We start from the raw sequence: 18,968 nt of genomic DNA on the forward strand, positions 1-18,968 counted from the left end.
TTACAAAAACTCACAAAAATATTAAACTTTAAAATGAAAACAGAACATCTAAAAACAAAAACTGATTCAAAATATGATTAAAATTAGGCTATAATAGTATCTTAATGATATTAAAATAACACTGATATACAGACAGATACACTGTACATTTTTAAAAATATAAATTGTACAGTAAATGAAATCAAATATAAATTTAAATATGTTAAACCATTTATTATTTCCCCCTAAGGCAAGGCTGACTTATTTATTAGCCTACCAACTGTAGCATTTTTATTTTTATAGTGAAATGCTACACCATTTTTTATGTTAAAATTAAAAACACACTTGCAGTGTTGAAATGCCAACAAATAGAATTAGTCATTCTAATAGCATATTAGTGTATTTCATCGTATTTATTTGATACTTTTAATTCCAATTCAATAAATTCATCTTCTTGTCAATTCAATTCAACTTCCTGTGGGGTGTGGCCAAATGAAATTCAATTCTACAAACTCACACCTTTCTGTTCAATCACACGCAACATCTCTATCCTCGCGAACGCGCTCTGCATCTCCCAGTCCGTCCACATATACAGCATAAAGTGATTACCTTCAGATAGGACAGCGGAGTGCTGAGCACTCACGTTCTCTGCAGCATTCAACACCCAGATGTCCAGCAGAGGACAACAAAATGACCGGCTCGGGGGAGGAGGAGTACGATAAAACAGACAAAAATCCTCAAGAGTTTGCTACGCTCTCAATATAGCTCACCTTTTCTCCTTGCGCCAAGCAAAGCCCGTCTGGACTGATAAAAATGAACGATTTGTAAAATGACTTTGTGAGTGTTCTGTGGAACACAATGACTGCAAAAAACGGATAATCCCAGGTTAGAGAATAATTTGGTCGAGCGTTTTATTTCTCTGGTGTCTCTCCTTTTTGGCGGCTAAGTTGCGTCTCCGGGGTCTGGGGGGGGGGGGGAAGCGGGAACGTTCCCGGCTGGGGTTAAAAGGACGGGAGGAGGCGTGTGAGGAAGCGGGCTATAATAACTATCTTGATTGCATAGTGATACGCCACCGGCGCGTGTACATGCGCTTTTAAAATATTCCTGCAACCGTCCATAACGGCAAGTTTAGCATTCAACACGTGTCGCGCGAGTGATGAAGAGAGAGAGGGAGGTTGCTAGGTGACGGGGCGTATATACTGAATTTTAACAAAATAACTGGAGAGAGAGACTGAGTGAGTGAGAAAGAGAGAGAGAGAAAGAGAGAGAGATGGGGGGGGGGGGGTGTAAGGAGGGTGGGAGAGAGCTAGTCAGCAACATGTAGGCAGGCTGAGTAAAGAGAGGTCGAGACTGTGTACGTACAATTTCTTTTTACGTTTTTTTTTTTTACCTCAGAGAAACATACCGGGTGGAAACGTCGTGGAAATGGGCAGCTGTGGAATGGATATACAAGTGACGAAGTGCCGCAGGGAGAACAGAGTGTCTGGATCCTGAAAAACAGTGAGTATGCTGGTCTGTATTTTTTTTTTTTTTGCTTTCTTGTGGGGTGTTCGGTCAAGTCCTCAACGGATTTTTGCCCTTCAAATCGGCAAAAGGAGGCAAGCGCGAGACACGCTTCTGCGTCAGCCCCTGAACGTTCCCGCGTCTCGCGCGCATATCCACTTTGATGGATAGGAGACAACCGGCCGGTGCGCGAGGGGTTTGACCCCTCTGTCATTGATGCGCGTGCACATAACGCAAGGTCTCTCTCTCCCACTAACCTGACTATCACATAGACATCCTAAACACATATAGGATAGTACTGACTTTCACCCTACGGGCTCACGAATAGGGTCTCAACTTTACCTCACTGACAAGGGCAGAGCCTAGTATGCTTCCTCAGGGAGAGCAGCAGTCCGCCGGGGAAAGCACGTATGTATAGCCATTCCGTATTCCGGTGTTATTTCTGACAAGTAGTGGTCGCACGAATTTCCTTGACAGACTGTTCTAAATAGTCTTATATATTAACTGTTTAATATTTTAACGTTCCTGTGAAAACACTGCAGTTTTAATGCAGTCATTCGTTTCTCCTTGTGTGTGTGTGTGTGTGTTTTTCGAGTTGCGATCAAATGATTAATCAGTTTTCGTCATGTTGTGTGTTGCCGCAAGTGCAAAAATACGCCGACATTTCAAGGTTTTTTTTCACAACATGTTTTTTCCTCGCATAAAACAGAAATGGTGTCATTGCTGAAACTCACAGGAACGTAGTTTGTTTTATAAGTGTAGCATATTAAAAGAGGTCACAGTTTAATAAATGTAATGGTTTTCAAATGCGAAAATCAAATACATGTCATTAAGTCTGTAATATCAGAGCCAGTGTGCTGAGTTTAGTAATTGAGGTGCCTTCTTTCTTGTAGCTCAGATTGCCTCCTTTTGTGTGCCACTTGTTACTGGGCAATCAAGATCCAAGGAATCTGCATGTCTCCGGCTTATTAGGAGGAATAAGCTGACTTTTATTGTTCAGCGTGCTTAACATTGCTGCAAATATCAGAACGCTTTGATTGCTGTGAATGCCATATGTGTCATTGGTTCAATTACTTTTGGTGTGGCTGCCATTCTACTAGTTTCTCTCACCCAGCTCTCAGTGTCCAGGTTTTATATAGGGTACTCAGTGCATTTGACAGCGCTTCACAAAGCCTTCAGCCACCTCCTACCTAAATGTTGAAGTTCTGCTGGTGACCTGCCTGAGACATTAGAGTTGGTTTGACAGACTTAGACGATTACCCATGGGAAAGCCAGGTTTTTGCAGAAGCCACCTAAAGGCTCGTCTGACAGGTTTGAAGGTGGCAGGAAGGAGCCGGTGATACTGGAGGAGGGGGCACCGTTTGGGCTGTCTCAGAGATTGCTGTTGCTTCAAAGCCCTCGCCAGGTTATAGTTGTTGACTCCAAGAACATAACCACCCACCATATAAACACACACATACACAAAAAAAAAAAAAAAACCTCACTTGTTTCAGTTGAAGCAGCACAGCTTGAGGGCATTTTGGGACGACTGCCCAACAGGAAGCTGGCCTAGAGGTCTTGAAAAGGCACATCCCAGGGAGAAAGCGAGAGAGAAGCCAAATTGCGTCCTGTTTTCCCCTCGCCTTTTCAAGCCCCCTCCCTACGGGATTCGGTACTTGCCAGACCCCAGCTGTTCTGAGGAGCCACCTCCTACGTCCAGCCCTGTCATGTCTATGCATCAGAGCTGTGTTACATCACCCTACGTACAAGACTGAGACTGACTGATATTTTTTCACAAGACTTCAGAGCAGTTGGAAATTGACTACATTATCTAACGTCACGTAGCAATCGTTGATTTGTTTGCAGCAGGGCAATATCTAGATCTGAAGCCTGAACTGAATGAAGATAACACATTTTGACATATTAGAAAATTCTAATTCAAGATCTTTTTGATCATCATTCATAATCATTTTGATTTGATGATTTTAAACTGCTTGTCTGACATGCTTATATTTTGCAAAACATCATTTAATTGTGGGATGAACTGAGCGTTGTGCTGGATTAGGGTGTGGATACTCTTTTCAAGGCCCCGTTAGAATGCACCTGTATTTGCCTGTAGTCTGTAGTATGTTAATATCGGTCACAATAGATTTGAATCATACTCGAAAACCCCCCAGAAGGACTTACCTTGCCCTTTAAACTTAATTAAATGTCAAAAAAGAGATATAGAAGCAATTAGCCTCTCTATATTCCAAAACATGTCTCAACAGGTGTCCAAAAATGGGTTTCTAAAATCCACAGAGATACTGAACTAGTGAAATGAAACGGGCAAATTAATGTTATAGGGATGTAACGGTATGAAAATTTCTTATCAGGATTATAGTGACCAAAATGATCACGGTTATCAGTATTATCACGGTATTATTAAAATGTGCTGGAGATGTTCAAAAAGTACAGACACATAAATCCCTTCACCAAGTTTTATATTTAAAAATCAACAAACAACAAATAAAATTACTTTTTGTTTGCATAATCACTAAAACAAAATTACCAATGAGGTTCGGATTTTAAATGACAACTTGACTGACAACGGTTTAATAGCATGTTCAAATATCTAACGTAAATGTTCAAATAAAGCTTTGAAAAAGTTTCATATAAAGGTAAACCTCACATTTCAGCCTTTAAATAAAGAAAAGGTTTAAGTCAAAATGCTAATTGATTAATAAATGGTTATATGTATTTTATCTGCTCCATAAATAATTCTAGATAACTTATCTGAATTGTTTAAATGTGTAGAATCCACATAAGCTTGTTTTTCATCAACCGGTCAAAATTCGGTCCGTTTTTGGCCAGACAGAAACTGCACACAGGCTGAATGTAAATATAAGTCTCTGTAAATCCACTCACTGACAGCAGGTGGTGCTTTATATGGATAAGCTGAGTAACAACTGTTTCCCGTGAACTCCGTGTACAAAGCAGTATTGCGATTAAGAACACTTCCTTTAGGTATTACATGGAGCGAAGATGAAAACAAAATGCCATCGAATAGTTTCTGAAGACAGTCAGAACCTTCAGAGATACATTCATACAATTCATTCATATATTCATTTGTATAATTCCTTAGCACTCTTTTAAAACCTCCCAGCTTTTCCGCCGTGTTTTCACTCAAAACGAAACTAAGATACTCTGCTGCTATGCGCACGTGAGATTGTTACTGAAAACTGTGCTTTATGCTGGACAGTATTTATTTATCGTGAGATGTTCAAATTGCGGTAATCGAATACGGTTTTAATGATAATTAAAAAATGAAACGGTAATACTAACCGTGGTGAATTTTATCATGATTTATCGTCAAACTGGTAATCATTACATCCCTAGAATGTTATAACCGGATCCGTTAAAGGCTCGTCAAACCTTTTCACCATGGTACGGTTTAAATAACTCCTATAGCTTTCTGTTCCTGCTGTCTGAAGCTCATAGGCATATAAAACTGGAATTGAATCTAAATGAAGAGGATGGTAGCAGTCGGCATTACTTTTCCGTGGTACCATAGGATTTGTCAACATCACTATGCAAAGTGAGACTTAAAATCTTGACAGTGTAGTTTCTCAGAGAACTAGAGTGCTAATGATTTTCAGCAGCTCTGCATCCTGCTTTTCCTGTTCTTCTCCTTGACGGTTCGTATTTGTTGATGTTGTCTTCTCACATGCTCGGCAGTTGGATCACTGGGAGGAACAACTCTGCATCTGGAAATAGCAGGCATTTTACTTAAAAAAAAAACTCAATGTATGCTACCGGGGAAGACGCTGAAGCAGCAAAACTGCTAGCTTTGAAGCACATAAAGGCATATGCTTGCGCGCGAGACATTTATTTATGTCTGTGATATATTTTTACCTAGATATTGATGCCTGGGGCTGGCCCACTGCGAAATTGAGGAGATTTGTCTTTCTTTCATATGATTTCAGCATTATGGATGCACCAAGCAGAGCAGACATTGTCCATTTGCAGCTAATGAGAATAAATGTAGTTAAGTTAAGTGGTATTATGTTCAGTGTGATGTACCAAACTCTTTTGGAAGCCCTCATTGTGCATGTGTAGCGTTTAAATAATGGAAGCCACTGTCTCAATGACAATTCTAGACCTGGTTTCACCTTTATTTTTACCTTTGTTTATAAACTCCTGTCCCCAGACGATTGTATTGCCATTCACACTCCCAGGATACTCTCAGAAAACAATAGATTCGACTTTCGATCCAACTTTATGTCAAGGCAGGGTTTCGGCTCATCCGCAAGGTCGACCTCAAAGGCATGCGACAGGAAGTCAATGGTGCAACGAATCCACAATTTTAAATAGTTTAAAGGGATACTCCACCCCAAAATGAAAATTTTGTCATTAATCACTTACCCCCATGTCGTTCCAAACCCATAAAAGCTTTGTTCGTCTTCGGAACACAATTTAAGATATTTTAGATGAAAACTGGTAGGCTTGTGACTGTCCCATTGACTGCATAGTAAATTGCACTGTCAAGGTCCATAAAAGTATGAAAAACGTAGTCAAAGCAGTCCATCTGCCATCAGATGTGTAATCTAAATTTTATGATGCGACGAGAACACTTTTTGTGCACAAAAAAAAACAAAATATCTACTTTTTTCTACTTTTTTTGCTCCTCTGTGACACTTCTTGCAAGCGCGTTCATGAGTTCACTAGCAGAGCACGACGCAAGCACGCCTCATGACGTAAAGTCATGGAAGTGTCACGGAGGAACAGAAAAGGTTGAATAAAGTCGATATTTTGTTTTATTTATACACAAAAAGTGTTCTCGTCGCATCATAAAATTCTGATTGCAGGTCTGATGGCAGATGGACTGCTTTGACGACATCTTTCATACTTTTATGGACCTTGACAGTGCAATTTACTATGCAGTCAATGGGACAGTCACAAGCCTCCCGGTTTTCATCTAAAATATCTTAAATTGTGTTCCGAAGACGAATGAAGCTTTTACGGGTTTGGAACAACACGGGGGTAAGTGATTAATGACAAAATTTTCATTTTGGGGTGGAGTATCCCTTTAAGCCTTCATCACTTAATGTTACACTCTCGTTGACAACCTTCTGATTACATATATCACCATAGTATAACATTTAATCAAACCACTGATTATTGAACCGAAAATTGGAAATAAAGCATTTTATAAGGAATGGAGCGAATGATCTAACCTCTTTGTTCAATTTATCACCTATTTCCGATTTCTGTATTTCTGTTTTCCTTCTAGCTATTCAGTCTCCTGTTTTTGCTTTATTTGGCTGTGAAAAAACTCGGACCCCCCGCTGTATACCGTGACAGAGTGACATGATATTTAAACACAATTGCTCCCAATGCGCAACACACATTTTCTGTCTAATGGTCCTGCACTAGGCTGCCTGGCAGCCAGCATCGTTCCGCATGCTCTCTCCCGCCGGTCTTTTCTCCACCCCCTGAAGAATCTTGCCCAGACCCAGATGCGCTCTGATCACTGTGAATTAATAACTCCACACTTCCTTCTCAATACCAACAGAGACTCCCCAGATGTATTTATTCATCTGATTTTTAGTTTGATTCCAGTAAGCGCACTACCCTCATGCGCAAACTTGGAATGAACTTGATGCCCATAGAGTTTTCTCCTTAATTTGTAGCCTTTTGGTCAAGTTGTATTTTTCCCCCCGTCTCAAGTGATATGTGGTGGAATGATGTCTTTGTCTTTCGACCGCTGGGCTTGATTGCTCATCTAAATAAGTACCTTAGTGAAAAGGGAACAAGGGCGAACTGCTATTTCGCACTCTGTTAACATCGGGGCTTGAAATCAGCCGTAAATTACCCTTGCTTATCGGACAGGCGTGATTGTTTTTTTTTTTTTTTTCTTTCTCAGGCCATTGATTGTAAATCCCTTTTTGTTCCAATGTAAACCGACATTTTATCTGTGCACTTGTGCTTGATGAAGTCTGAGCTGTGGAGTCCAGAGCCTCTGAAACTAAAGCTAGCCAAGCTCATCCTGGGTTCGAATTAATCCGACATGATGTCTTGTGGGGGCGGGCGGATGGTAGGGTGGGGTTTGCAGGGATTCCCTCCTTCTCTTTCCCCTGAGCTAGACAGACAGAAACCGGCTCCCCACAAGCATCCGAAATTAAATCTCAGGGGCCTCCACAGATGTGATTTTCAACGTAGGGCAATATGGCTTGCTGCTGCCACTGTCACTTTTACTCTTTGGTTCTCCACTCTCTCCTCCCTCCCACTGGGCTTTGGGATATGATTCAAATTAAGCTCCTCACCTTGGCGAGTTTTTTTTTTTTTTTTGTCTCCTGAGTGGGATACGGTTCTGTGTTTGATGAGATGGATGAGTTTTTTCAGCTCTTTTCATTTTGTACCTCAAGGAGGAGGCATTAATTTAACATGGATTCACGGCAAGAGGCTTCTTTGTTTTGGACGGGGCTGTTTTCTGATGTTTCACCAATTTATGGAAAATGTGTTGTTTGCTGAGGTACATCCAAAGAAAGACTTCCATAGGAAATTTTTATTGCTCTGATTGCTCTGTCACAGCTCAGGGGACTTAATGGGAGTCTCAAATTCTTTTAAAGGAATATTCCACGTACAAGTTAAGCAAAAATGTTTGTAGTATGATGTTCATTACCACAAAAATCATTTATGCGTGAGTTATTTTAAAAGAAAAAATCAAGGTTGCAGTGAGGCACTTACAATGGAAGTGAATGGGACCAATTTTTAGAGGTAAAAGCAGAACTGTGAAGAATATACATTAACTTTAATGTGTGTATCATTAGAGTTGTAAAGCTGTTTAAATAGTTTTAACAGTAATTTTAGAGTTTGTCATGGTGGTCGGTCAAAGTTGTAAAAGTTGAATATAGCTGAATATATGAATTTTTTTTTTCTTGCTCTAAAATCATGTGAACACACATATGTTTACTTGTGATTATACTATTAGTGTTTTAACATTTATGGATTGGCCCCATTCAATTCCATTGTAAATGCCTCACTGTAACCAAAATTTTATTTTAATTTTTTTTTAAAGAAAAGAAAAGACAAGTGGAAATACATTTCTGTACTTATCAACATTGCTACAAAGGCTATCTATTGAGCATGACTTATACTGAACCCACAATATTCCTTGAACTTTGTTCGGTTAAAATTCCTTAGGAGGAATAAAAATGAAATAAAATCAATTATTGCAAAAAAGAAAACAGAGATATTTTAGATACCCTTACCAAAAAGTAGTATACTATAAGTTTATTTTATTAAGTATACTTAAGTAAAGTTCAAGTATATTTTTAAGTATACTTTATGTAGTAAGTATAAAAATATCAGTGTACTAGTAGTATACTTGTAAGTGTACTATTTCAATACTCCTTGAGACTAAATTAGCCCACTTTCTAGTACATAAAAGTATACTTTTAAGTTTACTTTAAGTATAACAGTAGTAAACTGAGTACACAACTAGTTTACATCAATGTTTTTAGATTGTACTGTAACTATACTAAAAGTGAGCTTATACTGATAGTTTACTAATTAAATTCTTGTAGTAGCATTTTTAGTACACTTTGAAGTATAGTCTCAGTAAACTACTAGTTTAGTAGTTTTATACTGCAAGTATACTTGTAAGTTTTCTTTAAGTGAACTTTACATAATACTTTAAGTATACTACTATGTCCCTATTTAGGTATTAATTTGTATGTATTTTGTTATATGAATATCTGAACATACAAAACATCAAAAAAAAGAAAAGGGTATCTCCTTGTAAACAAAAACATTTTATTTAAACACTTGAATGTGGGTAAGTTTCATAAAAAATAAAAATAAAAATAAATAAACAACATTTTGAACAAAAAGCTGAAAAAAGACTATAAATTGGATTCAGAATGATAATCAAAACATAGATGGAGTCGATCAACACCCTTTACAGTCATTATTACCTCTTCATTGGTTGACATTTTATTCCATAACGTTACACAGTTTCTGTGCTGTTTTATGTAAGATGATCATGTTAGATTACATGTGGAAGTATCTGTTGTTTTGGTTTCTTCTTCACTTGTGTTTTTTTGGAAATTCAGTACAGAAGTGTACTAGCGCCCCTACCGCATAACAATGAAAACACGGATTGTAGGAGCACAAGTATAGCTCAAATATATTTAGACTTTTTCTAAGTATAAGTCAAGTATACTTAAATGTCATTTTAAGTATATTTCTGAGAAGTACATAAAGCCCATTTCTGAGAAGTACATAAAAAGTTAACTAAAAGTATACTTTCCTATTTTTTTAGTTTAAAAGAAGTGTACTAATAGCACACTTGAATAAACTTCTTTTTTGTAAGGGTAGATAACAATGAGTCACTTAAAAAAAAAAATTGGACACAAAGGACAAATTCTGGCCATGTCGAGTATGACAGTTACCCTGTTTGCCAAGGCTCTTAAATTAAGATGGTGAGTAATGGACTGGGCAGAAACACCTGGCTGTGATGCTCTACTACGAGACAATTGTTATGGCTAGAGGCATTGTTAGTGTGGGGAGGACTAAAGTAGATACTGTATCTGTATATCTAAAGTAGATATATATTTTTGTAGATATAAAAATGATTTTGGATGCCATAGCTCAGATAATTTGGTCTTGGAAGAATTAAGCTTTTAAATAGCAGGGCTCGAAATTTACTTTTTTACTTGGTAGCACTGGTGCACCCACCAAAAATGAATGAGCACCATAACTACAAATTATATATTTACAGATTTCATCTTTACATTCTTAACTTTAATGCAGATTGGTTAATATACTAGCTGTCAATCACCCAGTCACTGCTTTCCGCTGTCAGGTGACAGGGAGCTATAACTACCGCAGGAAATGCAAAGGGCTGAAGAAGAGAGAAAATGAAAAGAAACACTGACAGATTTATTTCGTAAACCACCGAAATTAATCTGAGTTTGGTTAAACACAGAGAGAGAGCTCCTCTTTGGTGAGGGTTAGGATGGTGTATGCCTGTTAAATTTTACATTCAGCTCTGCCAATTGCGCAGAACGGCTGGCAGCTAGGGGTGTGCAATATTGACAAAAAATTATATTTTCTAGGATTTTATCGATAACGAGAATTAGACAATATTTTGCTTGTGTTAATTGTGCTGATCTTGTGTTATTGTGCTGGTAGTCTTGAGGACTACCGTGGACAGCTGATTTTGATATTCTTCATATTCTGTGTGGTGGTCAGTTCACAGCAGTGATAGAAATTAATCTTTTTCAATAAGTTTAAATTGATTTTTACCTTTTATGGTCATTTTCACAGTTAAGCCATTTTTTCGAAAAGTGTGCATCATCATTTGAGTCAAATTCTTACATTTAATCAGTCAATTAGAATAATAAGACATTTGGGCTGTTATCAAGCAAATGAAATCAGTATCAACAAAATTCATCTTTGAATTTGAATTTCTGAAGTGGCATTTAGATGCACTTACACCCTGCTTAATGCAGGACATGAATGCATTTAACCTGCAGTTACACATGCATATATAATGTTTTAATACTGCAAACATAAAACGTTGAATACTGATATTTGAAATTATAAAAAAAAAGATACTTTAAATGTGAAATTACAACCGCCAGTAGGTGGCATCAAGTCACTGTTAATAATTGAGTCACCGAATCATTTAAACGGTTGATTCATTCAGGAACTGTGTTGCTCAGAGACGCGAAACAGTGCTGTGGCTTTGTTTGGAATTATTTTTGTTGTCGAAGTGGAGCAAAAACGGGAAATATGGCGTCTACAACGTAAGTCTCTTAACTTCTTGTTTATTGAACTGTTGTATAAAATCAATATCACATTTGTAATCATGCTGATTTTTGGAGGAAAAAATGGCACTGTTTGTGTGACATTAACTTATATGAAATGATATAAAGCCCCCATATCTTGAATTTTGTAATGCATTTTAATAGACTGAATCATGCAGTGAAAGCGCACGCGCACTAGACTAACCTACTAGACTTCATCACGTCATGTATGCGTGCACTCTCTGTAGGTGTTTGGTTTGGTTTTTGCAATACACTCGATAATGTCAAATCACACATCGTTAAAACAACAATTACGATATTATCGCAGCCCCTTACGTGAGCATCCTGACAATTAAAGGCCTGAACAATTGAACCTGATGATCCTGAACGTTTTGCCACACACGTGTCCCTGCATTTCTTGTGTTTGGTACTCTCTCTGTATTTAACCAAGCTCTCGAGCTTAAAATGTGTAGATTCGGTGGCGAATGCTGTTATTGTTACCTGCAAACTCCGTCCCACAGGCTTTAAAGTGAATGCAGTGTGTAGAGCACAGTGCATTTTCATAACAGAGCCTCTCGAAGTCTTTCAACCATTCTCTCCGAAAACTGTACACCTTCTTTTCGGCTGGTGGCTCAACATTCACCACATGATCGCTATCACCAGCACCATTACTTGTAACTTTAGGTGGTTTTCAAAATAAATCTGTCAGTGTTTCCTTTAATTTTCTCTCTTCCTCAGCCTTTTGCATTTCCCGCGGTAGTTAGCTCCTGTCACCTGACAGCGGAAAGCAGAGACTGAGTGATTGACAGCTAATATTAACCAATCTAAAATCTGCATTCAATTAAAGAACGTAAAGATTAAGTTATGTTACGTTTGATAGAACGGCAGATCGGTCACCGTATCAGCACACAGAAGGCACATAACTGTGAACATTTTAAATGAAAACAGGTCACACTACAACAATTATATGCACTCAGACAAATACGCCCAAATATATTTTGAGGTCGCACGGATTAAATTATGGGAGCATAATGGTCATAACCAAAATGGTCGCAATTTCGAGCCTTGAATAGCTACGATTTCAATACTTCGGTTTCTGGGTAAATCCGAGAGCATTGTGTGACATTGCAGAGATCTTTGTGAAATACTAGAGGAGAAACTTGAAATTGTTTGGGTTTTCTTCTTATAAGACTTTCACAAAAGTCTCCATTTGCTCCCTATTTAATCACATTGCTGGAGAAATAAAGTATTAAACAATTGGGAGGCCTCTTTTTTGTTTTTCTTTCTTACCAGCTATTTCCCTAAACTTGTTATGGCTTGGAACATATGTCAGGCTAGCATTCAGAAGCCACACGGTTTACTCGTCAGAGCCGCACTTAAAGTGATTGTACTGAAGATGAAGAAGCCCATTTGACAGATAAATCCAATGACATCAGTATCAAAGGATGAGAAGAGTGACTACGAAGCGTTCAACTGTAACACTCACCCTGGGATTGTTTCTCATTAGCTCTAATAAAGTGCAGGGTCCTTGTGTAATGAAATAAGCCTTCAGGTGTGTTGTCAATGCTTTTCTGTTTATTATTTATCATCCCCCATTTTATTACTTTAGTCCTCTTCACACTAACAATGCCCCTAGCCGTAACAATGCTCTCGGAGTAGAGCTTCACAGCCAGATGTTTCTGCCCAGTCCATTACTCACCATCTTCATTTAAGAGCATTGGCAAACAGGGTAACTGCGCTGTCATACTCGACGTGGCCAGAATTTGTCCTTTGTGTGCAATTTTTTTTTTCAGTGCCTCAATGTTATCTCAGGGTCTTTGAATGATATCTGGTCAGGGACTGATACAATGCCAAGTGTGTGGACTGTGTTGTTTTTAATAACTGCATATGGTCAGTATTCTTGGAGATGAATTCAAAGTGATGTATTTTAAATCAACAGTGAAAGTGAAGTTGCAAGAAACTCTGAGACCACAGCTGGAATTTTGAGTGACCCACGTTGGCATTATCTTAACATGCATTACTCGCTCTAATGCCATCAGTCAATCAAGGCTTAAAGTGGAGAGCACATCAATCACTAAAGTCCGAGGTAGATTCACTCTTGTATGAAGACACTGGGGTGCATACTGATTGTGCCAAATCTTGTCGTCTTGATTTTTATATCCATGTAGCTAGTGCTTTGTGATTTGCGAAATGTGTGCTTGTGTCAAGAAAGCCTGTTTGTGATGAATCTGACCATTTTGTCTTTTTTGAAATTCACAGAGCTAACACTCACGACAATGTTGAATTTGTGCGAATCTCAGTTGTAGGAATTCTAGCTGAGCAGCTGCCAGTTTCATACACCAGTGAGCGAGACGACCCGCTCCGCTGATGCCGGGAAAGTTATCGCTTCAGGTCGCCGAACCGAGATGGTAGGCTACTGGCAGGCCATCAGTAAATTTAATGTTACAGCCAAACATAACAAGGATATAACACTCATTGATGGCACTGTTCCAGATTCAGTGGCATCTCTAATCTAGCTGCAGAACCCATAAATGAGTACAGCTAATTTATTAATGATGCAGTCATAGTTATCTATAAAGCGTGCATACATTTTGCATTTATTAGTGGATAAAGAAGAGCAAGGCGATAAAAGCAGCAGTGCAGATAGCGCATTAGGCATAGTTTTAAAATCATGATATCATTCAATACAAGGCTCATTAGGCATCCAAATGAAGACAACAGATTTGATAGATCATATTACAGTAGGGAGTAGGGATGTCAAAAGTATTAGTATTTTTTTGCCAAGATGCTTTTGAACCTTGTCATGTGAATTTATGTGCATGTTCTTTGAAGAGCGCTTACACCTCATTTTAATGATGCTGGAACAAAAATGGTAATTCTGTAAATTACTGGATCTGTAAATGCAACATATAGAGTTAATTAATGTTGTTATTTTAATCAACCAACAGTATTAATTAGAAAACGGCTTGCTGTTCTTAATTTATTCCTCTCTCCTTGTTTTATTTAAATATTTTTTATTAGAAATGCTTAAAGCCAAAATTTTCTTTTAGTTTAACTTTTTTAAATGAAGTGTTTAAGATCACTAGTTTTTGTTGTAGTGTGGTATGTGTTTACTACTGAACTACTACAATTTTGGTATTGTGACAACCATGAAAGGAGACAATAGGGCCCTATGAAATCTCCCCCCCCTCAAATTCCATTTTATTTTTTTCCAAATTGTTTTATCCAATTTTTTTTTCCGTTTTAAATGTTCTGGATTCAAATGTTGTTGTTTTTTTCCATTTTAATTTTTCTGGACTCCTTTTTAAATTAAATTCTATTAATCAAAAAAACATGTCTAATTAATTAAAATCATGAGAATTATACAATTTAACATCAATTTATTAAATTTAAGTTGAACAAAAACTACATGTTTAGAGCCCTATGAAATGTTTTTTTTTTCTTCTCACCTTATGTGGTATTGTTATCAAATTCTTTGTTTTAGCATGTCTAATTATTTGAATGCATAAAAACATCAATTCTTTATAAAAACAATTTTTAATGAATGAAAATTAAACATTTTATTTTTGGCAAATAAAGGAGATTTACTATTAAAATTAAAACATGGAATAAATATTCTGTGATGATTCCTTAAAAAATAAAGTTTTATTAATTTGACAACAGTAGTAGTACATTCTACTAAATACAAGTAATATACTTCTGGCACAATGTCTTCAAACTTTTATTTTGACGGGTTGCTGTGAATACCTTTAAATTTCTCTGTGTATATGACGCTATTTGTACTAAAATTAAAGGGTAAAGTGCTCGGGAAGTGACTCTCAGAGCAGTTCTGGAGATGTTGTTTGTGTATTTCACATTTAGTGAGATGGCAGACACTGAAATCACCTGCGCTTTAGTATGAGTAGTAAACACCTCAGTCGTGGTATTGAGGGTGGAAAAGCGCTGGTTATTCACTTCCCCCACCGACAATTCCTGCCGTACCTGAGACTTGAACCCATGACCTTTGGGTTATAAATTCGACTCTCTAGCCATTAGGCCACGACTGCTCCCATATTTTGATTTAAGTGTAATGACCTACTTTTGATTAATTAATCCGAACTCCATGACATTCAACGTTAAACTATAAATTCCGTTTTTATAACTGGATTCTGCAATTCCGACTGCATTTTCCGCATCGCGGAAATCATAGCGCCCTAAGACTGACATGCATAGTGCATGGTTTAACTTGCATCAGGGTAACAAACCTAATACGCTACAAACCTCAAACCTAACCTTTAAAATACAGCCTTATTGATTAAAAATACATATATTGACCCAGAAGTCATGTATGAAGTGAATAATGCATGGATTTATTGAATCTTCTGGATTCTGGTATCCAGCGAAGAGTCTCTTTCTCTCCCTCTCTCTCTCACACTCTATATATATATATATATATATATATATATATATATATATATATAAAACTAACTTTTGCCACACCTGCCAATGGCCGGTGACGTGATAAAATTTACCGGCCAAAAATTGTGTTTTACCGGCCATGAAACTCTTTTTGCAAAAACAGACAGTTATTACTACTACAATGACTAAACATATTTACAATGTTTTCAATTTGTCCTGCTACTGGTGTCTCTATTAAATACATTGTCCCTCAATTTTACCTATTAATTATAGCCATTCAACATTACAGTATAATTTAAAGCCATTATTTTTAACATTTAATAGGCTCTGAAATATATAACAACTTTTAATCTAAATGATTTTAAAACAATCTTCACATAAACTATAAATTGTATATGCATAAACTATACAGATTAATCTTTATTCAGGCTACAAAAGTTAATCAGCGACTAGAACAGTCCAATGATTTCTCTTTTTTATTTTGTTCTTTGATTTACATCAATGACTTTAGCAGATTTCACTTTAAATCAGCGCTGTCTCTTTAAAACCTGATGCACGTGATGCGGATCTGACACATATTCGATTTTCTCCCAACTCTTTACGGTCACTTAAGATTTTATAACTCATTTAAGACTACGTTTACGAGGTAACTCGCCAAAACCTTGCATTTTGACATAATTGTGTGTGTTTTCATCCATTGAAGTGCTTACTGGTGCGCTGTCTGAAGCGGCTCTGCGTATGCGTACAGCCGAACGCGCAGCCTTTCAAACTATATACTGCACTGCACCGTTTCTTATGTGTCACTATGTGTCGGGTTATGAAGAATAAAGAAAAGTTAATCTTCCGCAAAAAAAGCAGCAAAATCTTCTCAGGTAAAAGTTATTAGAACCGTGTCTAGGGACAAGCTGGCCATCACACTGCTCTGACCTTATCTGCCCGTTGGTGTCCTATTATTTGATTTGCTCTTGTCGCTTATGACAGAACAGCTAATCACGATGACCTTGTCTTTGGAAAATATTATTTTATTCGCTATATACTGTATATATATATATATATATATATATATATATATATATATATCAGCGCTGTCTCTTTAAATGCGCATATATATATATATATATATATATATATATATATATATATAGGCCTATATATATGTGTGTGTGTGTGTGTTAATTTTTTCACATAAGACAAGTGAATGGTACAGTGTGGCCCACACACACACCACAGATAACTAGTAGATGTCATCAGGGACAGTTCTATTAGAAATACTCGACAGCCTCATGATCGACTGCAGCCTTGGAGATTGCAGTGATGTGGCATGATGTGGTAAATGTTGTCTAAAATCGGTTACATCAGCATCAGCCTGCATGCTTTGTGCTTGTCTTTTTACAGCTTTCTTTGTTGAATTCTTCCTTCATGTAACAGAGCATTGCTATATTTGTTGTTATTATACTCAACCACATCTATTACTTAAAATCTACTATTTATGACCAAATTTGTGTACTTACTCAAATCAAATTCAACATGTAGTAACTTCCATAGTGTTGGATTTTTTTCTTGTTCTATTTCGGTTTCTTTACAAATACCATGATGTAGGGCTGGGCGATTTGGCAAAAAAAATGGTAACACTTTACAATATGGTGACACTAATATGCATTAATTCATGCTTAACAAATGCACAGATAATCATGAGTTAATGTATAACTCATGAAGAACTAAACCATTTATTAACAATTACTGCATCAGCAACAAATGAACATTCGATATGATTCAAAGATTAAATAATCAATCAATTGCTTTCCTGTAGCTCAAATAGTAGAGCATGGCGCTAGCAACGCCAAGATCATGGGTTCGATTCCCAGGGAAAGCAAGAGCTGATAAAATGTAAAAACTGTAACTTGAATGCAATGTAAGTTGCTTTGGATAAAAGCGTCTGCTAAATGCATAAATGTAAATGTTATTAGTTATAACTTATTTTATTAAGTAATGAAGTAAATTCATATGTTAATTACTACATTGGGTCGAAGGCATGCCTTTAAGCTTCCAATTAATCATTAGCTAATGATTTGCATGGGTATCATTATATGATGACTTTACTTGTTGAGGCACTCGACTAACTAACTAATTCAAAATCTATAACCACAATGACATATTACTTAACAATTAGTTAATAGTCCTGTGCCTCAACAAGTAAAGTCATAACATAATGATACCTTTGCAAATCATTAGCTAATGATTAATTAAAGCAGACAACTGGAAATTTAAAGGCATGCCGTCGACCCAATGTGGTAATTAACATATTAATTTACTTCATTACTTAATAAAATAAGTTATTAGATAATTAATACATTATGACACATTTAACTAATAACAATTTATTGATTATTTAATCTTTGAATCATATTGAATGTTCAATAGTTGCTAATGCAGTAATCATTAATAAATGGTTTAGTTAATCATGAGTTATACATTATTTAATGGATATTTGTGCACCCGTATTGTAAAGTGTTACCAAAAAAATAAAATCTTGATTTTTTCAGAACGTTTGACCGATTCTTGATTTTTTACGATTTCTAACTAGTCAACTTAAAAATGTAACTACAGCATGATTCAAATAACTTTTTCTTTATTAACCCTCTAGTTAAAGAAAATTATATTCGAAGTGCACCACACGTTGTCAACATGATGTAAATGTTAAACAAACCACTTGATAAATATCTTTGCAGAAAAGATACATGAACTACAACTACATCCTGTACAAACTTATTTATACATGTCTTATACATGTTATTTGTTCAGAGAAAAATAGGCTACAATGAAAATGCTTCAAAAAATTCTCAACAGTCAATGCAATTCAAATTCAAAATGACTAACTTTATACACAGAATCCGAAAATTGTACATTTGTAAACTGCACACTTGTAAATATATCTGTACATTCATTTAAACAGTTAAATTTCTCTATATTTCTACTTCTGTGTATAGTGCATAATTTAATTTTCTATTTTTCTTATATTAGTGTTATACTCCATCTCTACTGTGTAATTCCTATGTCTGATGCATAGTTTGCACTATGTCCATACTTTCTTCTGCACTGGAAGCTTCTGTCACCAAGTCAAATTCCTTGTGTGTGTGTGTAAACATACTTGGTAATAAAGCTCTTTCTGACTTCTGAAGGTATAACGCCAGTAGACTATTAACAATAAATGTTCTGTGAAAACAATGGACAGCAGCTTTCAGCCTGTCACCATGATGCAAACATGTTAAATATTAGACATACAGTAGTAGTTCTTTACAGGTTTTTTATTCGATT

General features: G+C 36.6%; 1 protein-coding gene across 4 annotated transcripts in view; it reads left to right on the forward strand.

Moving 5' to 3' along the window:
- The first annotated feature begins 1,289 nt into the window (after positions 1-1,289).
- grin2da (glutamate receptor, ionotropic, N-methyl D-aspartate 2D, a) overlaps positions 1,290-18,968 on the forward strand; it is a 79,544-nt gene continuing 61,865 nt past the window's right edge. For all 4 annotated transcript variants that reach the window (XM_058754008.1, XM_058754009.1, XM_058754011.1 and 1 more), the window contains exon 1: positions 1,290-1,479. The gene's annotated coding sequence lies outside the window, so the exon portion shown is untranslated. The remainder of the gene's footprint in view (positions 1,480-18,968) is intronic.

This window comes from Onychostoma macrolepis, chromosome 19 (assembly GCF_012432095.1).
Source record: "Onychostoma macrolepis isolate SWU-2019 chromosome 19, ASM1243209v1, whole genome shotgun sequence".
Taxonomy (NCBI): Eukaryota; Metazoa; Chordata; class Actinopteri; order Cypriniformes; family Cyprinidae; genus Onychostoma; species Onychostoma macrolepis.